We start from the raw sequence: 11058 nt of genomic DNA on the forward strand, positions 1-11058 counted from the left end.
CTTCATGTGTTTTATGTTTTCTAACCCAGCCATCAGAATAGGAAAGGAAGCAAAAGATTCAGGACAGAAGCTCAATCCAGTAAATATAGGCTGCACTTTGGGTTGGTGTTGCTATATATTATCTCCTTCGAAAAGCTGAGCATGGCAGTTAATTTAGAAGACTATACCAAGTAAATGCACTGTAAATAGTCTATTTGGTTTAGCTCTATGTGTGTATTACCTTCAAAATTCCACAAAGGTAAACCAAGAGTATAAAATAGAGTAACATTTAGGCAGCCAAACTGCTTGAAATATAAACCACTGAGGGTTCATGCTTGCTATATCATACCTTCCCAAAGTAAGCCATGGTTGATTTTTAGCACAATGTTTTCTGGCACCTATTCCATAACATTTTCCCACAAGAAAATGATGATTGTATTCCAGACCAAGAAATTACACACGCCCACGCAAGACAGCAGACCACATTGAAGGGACAGCAAAAACTGAAACACAATAGGGTAGAAAATGAGGCTGAAGAGGAGGAAGGGAGCAACATGAAGCACCTCGTCATCGTGCTGTTTGATCTTTATGATGTGACAAAAGCAATTTAAGGCTTTAAATAAAAGGCAGTGACACAATTCAAGCAGCATGTTTAAAAAGGTGCCATGGGGGGAAAAAAAGTGCCATTGGTGAAACTCTGGAAGACACACTAAAGAGGAATTACAGGAGAGACACGGAGACCACTTCAATTATAACGACCAGATTGTGAGGCGGGAAGGAATAGTCAGCAAGAGCAAGGAGGCTAGAATGACATCAGCAACAAGAAGTAAAAATGCTTTGAAAATAATTTAAAAGAAACAATTCGCATTTATCTGTTGTATTTATCTTCCAATAGTAATGACTACACAATACCTCAAATTTTTTAAAAATAAAATTCTCATTACTTCATTAGATAATATCTACAAAAGAGATTAGTGGTAAAAAGATTTTTTTGGCACTGTCAAACAGTGGACCATAAAGGATCACGTTCTAACAATGCATTTAGAATTTTTAAAGAAAGTAATACAGGCAGCTGGGTTTACAATGATCTATTTGCCCTCGGTATGTAAATATATTTATATATACATTCATTTCCAGATGTAAAGGTCGACATATAAAATACTCATCTGCAATGGGGAGTTGACATAAATGACTTCTAAGGTTCTAAGATTCTAAAAATGAGTTGCTGGGTTTACTGACCTCTTTCTAGCCCTACAGCGCTCTAAATGTGCAACTTCCATAGACCAGCAGAGGGCTGCAACAGCCCAGAGAAAATGGTGAGGCAGCTTGACTTGCATCTCTGGCACTGGGCGGTGGAAAAATTACAATACTGAAAGTAGAGAACTAACAACCACTACGTATTCACTTCACTGTCAACAGATTCTAAAAGGGGGCAAGAGCAATCCCCCAAAGCCTGAAAACTAGAAGCACTCATAATTAAGCATTTTGCCACCAGCTCCTTTCTCTTCCTGCAAAATAGCAAAGTGTTTGGAAGCAGAACAAAATCTCACTAACATAGGGTAATTAGAAGGGAAAAAAGCCAGTCAAAATGAGTTAGCAACTCACACTTCCTTTCAGACCACTGCTCCACACTGCTGCTACCAGACTAATCTTCCCAAAATGATAATTTCATTAGGTTACTCTCACATCTACTTTGCCAATCTGTTCTGCACATAGTGCAGTGAAGTCTTTACTTTGCCTAGATTTTAAGGTAGATTTCTACCTCATGTATACAAATCTTATTTTCAACTCCTCTAGTGAGACTGCTCTTACTGTTATACACAATATGCAAGAGAGAGACTTCCCTGGTGGTCCAGTGGTAAAGCATCCGCCTTCCAATGCAGGGGATGCGGGTTTGATCCCTCGTCGGGGAACTAATATTCCACATGCTGTGGGGCAACTGAGCCCTCGCACCACAACTACTGAGCCCACGCCCCTGAACTAGAGAGCCCACGCGCTCTGGAGCCCGCACACCACAACTAGAGAGAAGCCTGAGCGCCGCAACAAAAGATCCCGCGTGCCGCAACTAAGACCCGACGCAGCCAAAAATATAAATTAATGAATACATAAATAAGTACATAAATAAATAAAAATGGGCAGGGACTGAAAAAATATGTAATAGAATTGAAACGGAAAAGGTCACTGTGGTGAACTTTGCATAAAGAAACAAATCTACATAGGTCTAGGGAAAGGGCAGATCTACTGTTGGGAAAAGTTTGTGCAAAGAGGGAGACAGGAATTTGCCTGGGGAAGTGAGGAAATGGCTCAAGGAAAGGTATACAGGGGGGTTCAACTGAATTGTAATTCTTAAGGCTGGTGATAGGTAGAAGGTTCTCACTATGCTATCTTCTGTACCTTTTAAATTATTTGAAATATTTCAAAATTTAAAAAAGTTTTTGGTATTTTACTTTGCCCCTCAAAAGACAAGCAGCCCATCTACTCAACAGATCATACGCCTGGTGGCATTCTCAGTACTACTCACACTTTAATCCCAAATAATGCCCTAACTCATTTTTATGGCTTTCTATTTTTTTTCAAATATTTATTTATTTATTTTTGGCTGCATTGGGTCTTCGTTGCTGTGCGCGGGCTTTCTCTAGTTGCGGTGAGCGGGGGCTACTCTTTGTTGTGGTGCGCAGGCTTCTCATCGCGGTGGCTTCTCTTGCTGCGGAGCACGGGCTCTAGGCGCGTGGGCTTCAGTAGTTGGGGCTCGCGGTCTCTAGAGCGCAGGCTCAGTAACTGTGGCGCACGGCTTAGTTGATCCGCGGCATGTGGGATCTTCCTGGACCAGGGCTCAAACCTGTGTCCCCTGCATTGGCAGGCAGATTCTTAACCACTGCGCCACCAGGGAAGTCCCAACGGCTTTCTTTATAAATGACAGGTACATACTTCAGCCTTAAATGAAAGGAAAAGACTTCCAATTGCTTAGATAATTGGGTGCAGTTGGAATAGTGGCACATTAAAAAAAAAGAAAAAGAGATTTGAGATGAAGGATATGGCATAAAAAACCAGAATAGTTTATGATAATTATGGCTTCTGCAATGTAAGTCTGAGATCCTGAAAATCATCTTTATCTACACCCAAACTCTCTATGCAGTTAGAGGTACTGAAATCAGCACCCCGCCCAAGAGAGCAAAACTTACGGAAGTATTAAGTTCTTTCTAATCCACACACCACGTCATTCCCACCCTGACCCAACAATAAGGTGGGTTATTAGCACTACTTCAACTATAGCCAACGCTGTAGCTTCCATACAACTTCACACCAGGCTGAACCGTCTGGGCCTTTAGTCCTGACCCGCTACCTCTGTCTTCTGCACGCTCTCCAACATAAACCCACTCGCTGTACTCCGCACAAGAATTCAGGACAACTGCCAAATTTAAATGAAGTATAATCTACAAAGATACTGAATCACTATGTTGTACACCTGAAACTAATATGATTGATATTGTAAATCAACCAGACCTCAATAAAAAAAAGAATTCAGGATAACTGCATATAGGGCATTTAAAAGAAAACATGCTCTAAACTGACTCAGGGTAGTAGTATTATTGGTTGCTCTTTTAGTCAGGGCAATTTAGGATTATAAACTGTTTCCCTGCCAAAGTATGCTGAGGAGAATAATAAGAAATATGGTACCGAGGGACCAAAGCATAGTAAATTCACTGTATTTTAACAGCTGTATAAGTAACAAGAAAAGTGTGGTACTATGGAAACTCCAACCCCAATGACAAACAATACGTATGTATTTGGTTTTATTTTTAAAATAAAACATTTCCTGAAATATAATCATGTAAATGTTATGAACTGTGGATAAAAAAGGTAAATCTCACTGATGATACTGATATTAAACAACTTTATCTATGAAAAGAAATATACTATAAAAAATAAATGCCTAAAAACACAAATTAGGACTATTTAAGAATGTAACAGTTCTACATCCAAAATTCAACTTAGGGCTTCCCTGGTGGCGCAGTGGTTGAGAGTCCGCCTGCCGATGCAGGGGACGCGGGTTTGTGCCCCAGTCCGGGAGGATCCCGCGTGCCACAGAGCGGCTGGGCCCGTGAGCCACGGCCGCTGGGCTCTGCGCGTCCGGAGCCTGTGCTCCGCAGCAGGAGAGGCCACAGCGGTGAGAGGCCCGCGTACCGCAAAAAACTAAAATAAAATAAAAAATAAAAAAATTCAACTTAAATTTCCAAGTCAGTGATTCTTAGTCTTTTTTGGACAGACCCATCTCAGAACCTGAAAGCCATAGGTTCTTTCACTAAAAAATCTGCAGTGTAACTTCCAAATGTTTACAGAACCTCTCTGTAATTATGGATCCTTGTTTTAAGTAATTATCTCTTGCAGCTAGACTTTAAGCTCCATACAAGAAGTCTTCTTCAGATATGTGCTTAGCATTGGCACCTAAAACCTTAAAACCTAAGCACCTTTTCAATGATCTCTTTGTCTCCTATATGAATTCTATACGACCTCGAATTATTTTCTAAGAAAATCTGTATTACATTACTCCCCATCTTGGAAATTAATATTTATTAAGCTCCTCTTCCTAGCAATCGTGGCCTTTTTCATCTGCTACCCATCCATCTTTTCTCCCTTAGTCCCAGTTCATCCTCTTCTGCCAGTCAGACCATCCTCCTGTCATTAGCATCGGGGTGATCCTTTACAGTGTGATGGAATCTACGGTACAACAATGAACAAGACAGACATGATCCACGTCCTCGAGGGCTCACCATGTTCCTTTCTACACCAACTAGAAAGCAATTTGAATCCCTAAACAATAATACTGTCCGCTATTTCACATGTCTATGCTTTGTTCATTGAGTGTAAATCCTTAAAAAAAAAAAAACCTATGATATTGTCTTCACTTGTATTTTTCTAAACTCCTGCCTCAACGCTAAATGCAATACCGTTCATAGAAACAATTATTTAAAATTTGTTAACTAAACATGCAGTGTTTAAAACCTTCTTGATTATATCCATAATACTAGCTCATTGTGGCAAAACTTGAAAATACAGAAAAATAAAAGAAATTCTGCTTACTTTCATATTCAATATCCAGAGATAATCTGTCACACTGTCAGACTGGATCATTCAAGAACTTTCACTCCTTGTAAAAATCCATAATACAAAATAATTATTTTCCCCACAAAGGCTCAAATTTTATCTATCATTTTATCTTTTTTTCTCTTAATAATAATCAGCTTCTTTGAAGATGCAGTTTTGTAAAGGAGCAATACAGACACTGATTTAAACTCACCTGTATAATGGCAACAAGATAAACTTCACAAGGTAATGGTAAAGAGTGAATGAAAAGTTATGTGGAGAACCCATTATCAATCACAGGACATTTGTAATTATGCCTCTGACCAAAGGATATGAAGTATCAATTCACAAAAGAGAAAATACAAATGATTATTTCTCCATGTATTAGCTAATGATCCAAATTCCTGTAGCTAAAATCAAACCCTTCATACCGCAATTAAAGATGAAAGCCTTGGCTGTAAAATGACAGAGGTAATATAACTTAAATGGAATGACACAAATTTTAATTGGTAACCAACAATTTGTTTACTTTCAACAGCATGAGCACAAATAGAAGGTAAAGAGGTATTTTTTTGTCCTGTTGGACTGCAGCTTAAAGAGAACACTCATCTTCATTCTTGGGATGTTTTTATGAATTCTGGAAGACAGGGATAATTTCTGAAGGTTGAAGAACCACTAATGGGTGATCACCTCAACTATCAATCTACATACGAATTGGGTTGACCTTAAGAAAAAATTTTTCTCAAAGTAATAAAATTACATTTATATAACACTTACAAATTTTAAGTTAGTTCTTGAGTAATAGCATCTAGAGTGGGAGACATTCCAGTAACAACTTTTTGAAGTTTCTTCATAACTAGATATGTAAAATATCTATTCTCATCCTATATTAAAATAACACATATATAAGTATCTAACAGTACCTAGAATACTAAAGCTCAATAAAAGGTCTTTTCTTTGATCACCAAGTAACTTCCAAATAGTCAAAAATTAAACTCTGGTAAAAAGAACTTATTTTAACTCAGAGGTTGCAAGACTTTGGTACATAATATTAAAATATAAGCCAAGGCTTTATTCCTAGTTACAATATTTTTGTGCAAATTATGGTAGGAAACATTCTGTAAATTTTAAATTTTCTCATCTAAGTGACATCATTAACCACCAGCACTAATTAGTAAAGTGGTATAAAGAATGTTTTTAGTATTTACTCCTACCCTGCTTGTTAAAGTTTCAGAAGTGGTAGAACAGAATGCAAGTAAGCTGTGTACAATGCGGCTTTGGTGGAAGAGAGACTAAAAGTAGGTGTTTCTTTCCTGTTCCTTCAGATTTGCTAATGATTCTCTTTCACGAGTGCATTTCAAAGGAGTCTAGCATTACTCCAGAGAATTTTAACCTGGATCCTATCCATGGTTCAATATCATTAGAGTAGCGGATTTTTTTGCTGATCTCAGAGTAGTTGTGAAATTCAAGAGATCGGATATAAAATGTACTTCATGAACTACAGAACACCGTAATTTTTTACATACTATTATCTTTCATCGTGAGTTACTACAGCTATTTCTAGAAAGAGAGAGCCACGCACACATGGTTTTTGTTCTCTACTAGAAGTCAGAATGCCAAAAAAACTCCTATGTAGGAAGAACAACAATCTGAAATGTAAGAAGCTACAGGACTCTTCCAACTCTCTCAAGCAATAAGGTAGTTTAACAACATAGTATTTATCACTAGTATTTGTGGTATCTCCCCCAATTGTGGCCCAAATACAAACTGATAAACAGAAATGTAAACTACTACATATTTTGAAACAATTTTAGTGCAATAAACAAATATTAAGGGACCGGCCAAAAAAGGACACAATTTTTAAAAGCTGAAGAAAAATGATTTTGCAACTTGCAGCTTCATAATTTACCTCTTCTATTTACCTCAATTTGGAAGCATTTCTGTGTTTAAAACTAATTCTCTAAGAACTTAAATCTGAATTTCTTAGAATTGTGGAGGGTTCCACTAATCAGAAAACCTAGTTTTGGTTGCTATTTTCTAACCTGGCCAAACTCATATTTACTCTTGCTGGATCTGTTCCTTTATAAAAGCCCCAAATGAATTTGGTTAGTTATCTTTTTCCTTCAGTCACTCTGTTTAAAGTATGTTTCCTTAGAACAATGAACATCAATATCAAGGTGGAGTCTGTTACAACAGTCTCTTAGTACTAACAACTGTAGTCCTTCTGTTGCTGGCGAGACTAATTTGCTTGTGACAACTAACATAAAAAAAAACCCAACTACATCAGCATCTCATTAAAAGGCTTGCTGGACGGTTTTCCACAATTCTCATAAGGTATTTTCTTTTCTTTTTGTTTTTTAACCAACATAGTAGAAGGTAGAATGCTGCCCCCAACCCCGCCAAATTTTTCACAAAGTCAGAAACTTAAAAACTGCCCTAAAACTTCTCAAAATCAGCTGAACACTCTTAGAGGTAGAATACAGAGAAATGGTTAAGAATGGGGACGGCAGAGTCTGTCACTTTTTTAGGTCTGTGAATATCTGTACACCACATAACAGTTCAAAGCCTCATTTTCCTCAGCCACAGTATCTGTTTTACAGGGTTACTATGAAAATTATCTGAAATATTTCACTTAAAACTCTGAACACAGATACGTGCAGATTCTACATGCTGAACAAATGTTTATCATAACCTTTAGCTTCAAGGTTACAAATAATCCATGTATGTAACACTACAATACTACAATGTTGATGTTCCCAGTATTATCGATTTAAAGCGCTAAAAGAAAAACGTCTTTAAACCTAACAGCAAAAGTCAACAGTGTCTTAACATTTCTGCACTTATATTTTAGATCTACAAGATAACCTTAACATGAACTACTCAAAAGCTGAGTTTATAAAGGAAATTACCTCCTGTTATTGCCATTATCTAGAAACTAGCAACAAATTAACATTGCTACTAAGATACTTTCACTATTACTTTTAAAAAGCCACTGCCTGTTAAAGAAACATTATGCATGCATGAGTGTATATGAGAATGTTTTCAAATGCTATACGAAGAAACTTCATATTCTCCAGAGGAAGTCAGGCTCTAACAACCGCAATATTTAAAATGTTCATAAGAGGCTTTACTAAGATTAGAACTAAGTAGGGATCAGAAAATGTATCTACAGGGAGTTATAATCTATAGAACAGCAGGTGCTCAAAACAATGAAGCTACGGCTAAGCAAAAACCTAGAGATCTAGACACCTTAGACAATACAGTAGAAAACTGTATTTATTTTAAAAATAATATCACCACTTTTTATATAGATAAAAGCTTATAGTATATAATGTGCTTTCCATATGAAATCACATTTGTTCCATCAAACAATCCTGTAAATTATGTAGGAAAATTATTTTTTGCAGATTACAAAGGCAAGGTTCTGCAAGTATGATTTGTCAAAAACCACAGTTAGGAAGTGACAAATCAAGAATGTAAACCCTGGCCTTCTCACTTTTATTTGCCTGTTCTTTCCACTACTCCATAAAGCTAATTCTTAAAGAAAGAAGCAAATTAGCGTCTTCAGAAAAAAAAATCTCTAGGCCAAACCACAGACTGTTTTAATTAGCTGTGCTGACTTGGGTAAGTCATTTCTCCTTACCAGGCGTTTATTTTCTCATCTGTAAAATGAGGGAAATGGATTAGAAAATCTGAGGTCTCTTCCAGTTCTAAGGATAAATCTCTAAACTACAACCTTTACAGAGTACAAGCATTTTACAAATACATGTTGATGTCAGCTTCCGCAACAGCTTCCGCAACAAGTTCCAAGTCAGAAAGTGGTGTCATTAGCTATTAAGCAACCTACTGCAATTCACTGGATAAATTCTTCATGTCTATCTGATAGATGTTGCTTCAGTAGCATCAAGTTTATATACAGAAAGCTGTCTAAACCTTTTATGGACTACGATGGACATGATTAATCTCATTATTCATTCTCTTTTTAGCCTGAAACAATGCTCTTAAAACATAAGAATGGCTTACAGAAAATTTAACTACTCAACTCATACCAAGAAACTGAACATTTTTACTATTATTTTTATTCTATAGAATAAAAACCTCTTTTCCAATGAAGAGTTTTCCAAATATCCCTATTTCTCCAGTCTACCTCGAAGATTATCAGTTACCTTTTTCAGCAACTTCTATAGCAAAAAAAAAAAAAAAAAAAGTAACATAAACAATTTGATAAAAACATCTTCCTTTTAAATTCATTCCACCAGTTGGGCGCTCGTCTCCAAACAAAATTCAAGCTTTTTTCTCCCTTCCTGGTATTAAAGAACTAAAATCAAAGACCGCACAATGTATTTCCACCTACTAAGTTCTTTCCTCAACTGAATACTTTATTTTCTTTACTCTGTCTCAAATAGTCTTCATGGAATACACACCCAGAGATTTCCACTTTCCCAGCTCTGCTTGTTCATAAAACCATCCTAACAACAACTATGGAAACCAGAGAGATTAAGAACATTACAGGCATCCTGCTCTTTTCCTTCCATGAATACTACTTACGTTTTACTTCATTTTAACACCTTGCCTGTCCCTAAAATAGAACACATACCCCGAATAGTTAGGCTTGACCTTACTCAGTCAACCATCTACAGACTTTTAGAAATTTAGTTACTGCTTGTGTCGACTATAAAAGATCTTTTAGTAAAGCCTTCCCCCCCTTGCCCATGAAACATTTCGAATGTTTACATGTTTTTGCGTTTAGCCCAAATTAAAGACTTTTCCCAACAAGCTTAGCTAATATAACGACTTGATCTTACACAGTCGACACTATCTCATTTTGTTTTTTAAGCCACTTGGCACCAATATAGCAAATGTTCTGCCAGTTCTGAGCTAATCTCCAGGAAAGTCTTTGTATAACGACTGAAGAAACTGAAACAGATCAGTGCCCAAGATTTTTAAGAGCCTATATGAGCATATGTTTTTAATCAACAGTCAATTTATTTTAAAATAGCTATTTCACCAGTTCGCCTTCTTTTATAATTTACATAAACCGTTTTAAAATAAAAAAGGGCACATGACTAAGAACTCAGGTTCACTTCAACTTCAGGATTAGAGCCGATTCCGAAGTGTTAAGAATCTCTGGGTCTGCGACCCTTTTCACTGCGTCCGCAGGGTGGAAATTACACTCTCGACCGCTAACACCGCTTAAAATGTTTCCTACGGTTTCTACGGGTGCAACAGTGTCAACTTCCCGTCCTAAACTGTTTCTTACTGTTATTATTAAAACAGCTGTCAGCTGGGCTTCGGTGACCTCTTTGTACAACCGTTTATTCAACGCTTTGGGAACCTCGAGGCTGCGTCACAGCGTGTTACCCTCGAACTAGCTCCAAGAACCCGGCGGCCCGAGGGTCCGAGAACGCCGGGGCCCGGCTCGCCCGCGCCGCGAAGCTGCCTACCCGCGGCCCGGGCTGGGGGCGCCCCGCCCCCACCCCGCCCGGCTCCCGGCGGCGCCCCCCCCCACCCCCCAGCCCCGGCCGCGCACACTCGCTCCCTCGTTCCCTCGCACGCACACGCGCCGCGGCCCCGCCATGTTCCGGGAGCGGCGCGGCAGCCCGCGGAGCCCCCGCCCCCCCGCTCGGGCAGCTCCCGCCGCGCCGCGACCACTGCACTCCCGGCGGGGCAGCCGTACTGTCAGCGCGGCGCCGCAGGGCGGGGCGAGTCCCTACCTCGCTCGGGGGAGGGGACGGGAGCGGGCGCGACTGAGGGGCTCCTCCCGGGCTCCGGGGCCGGGGCTTGAAACCGCGCCCCTCCTTCCTCCTCGCCTGTCGCCACGCCCCCCTCGCCCGCACGGACCCGAGGCACGGCCGGCGCGGGAGGGTCTACCCCCGGAACGAGGGCCTCGGCGCCGCCGTCGCTGTCGTGGTCTTCGCCGCCGCCGCGAACGCCGCCAAGGCCGGGCTCGAAAACATCTCCGGTCTCCGCCGCCCCTCACCACAGCCTGCTCGC

The 11058-nt window shown here is 39.6% G+C and overlaps 1 protein-coding gene across 1 annotated transcript in view; it reads right to left on the bottom strand.

The window, feature by feature from the left end:
• ANKRD12 (ankyrin repeat domain 12) overlaps nucleotides 1–11058 on the bottom strand; it is a 112971-nt gene extending 101913 nt beyond the window's left edge. The window contains exon 1 of the mRNA XM_007458447.1: nucleotides 10906–11058. The gene's annotated coding sequence lies outside the window, so the exon portion shown is untranslated. The remainder of the gene's footprint in view (nucleotides 1–10905) is intronic.

This window comes from Lipotes vexillifer, unplaced genomic scaffold (assembly GCF_000442215.2).
Source record: "Lipotes vexillifer unplaced genomic scaffold, Lipotes_vexillifer_v1.1 scaffold447, whole genome shotgun sequence".
In the NCBI taxonomy this organism is placed as follows: domain Eukaryota; kingdom Metazoa; phylum Chordata; class Mammalia; order Artiodactyla; family Lipotidae; genus Lipotes; species Lipotes vexillifer.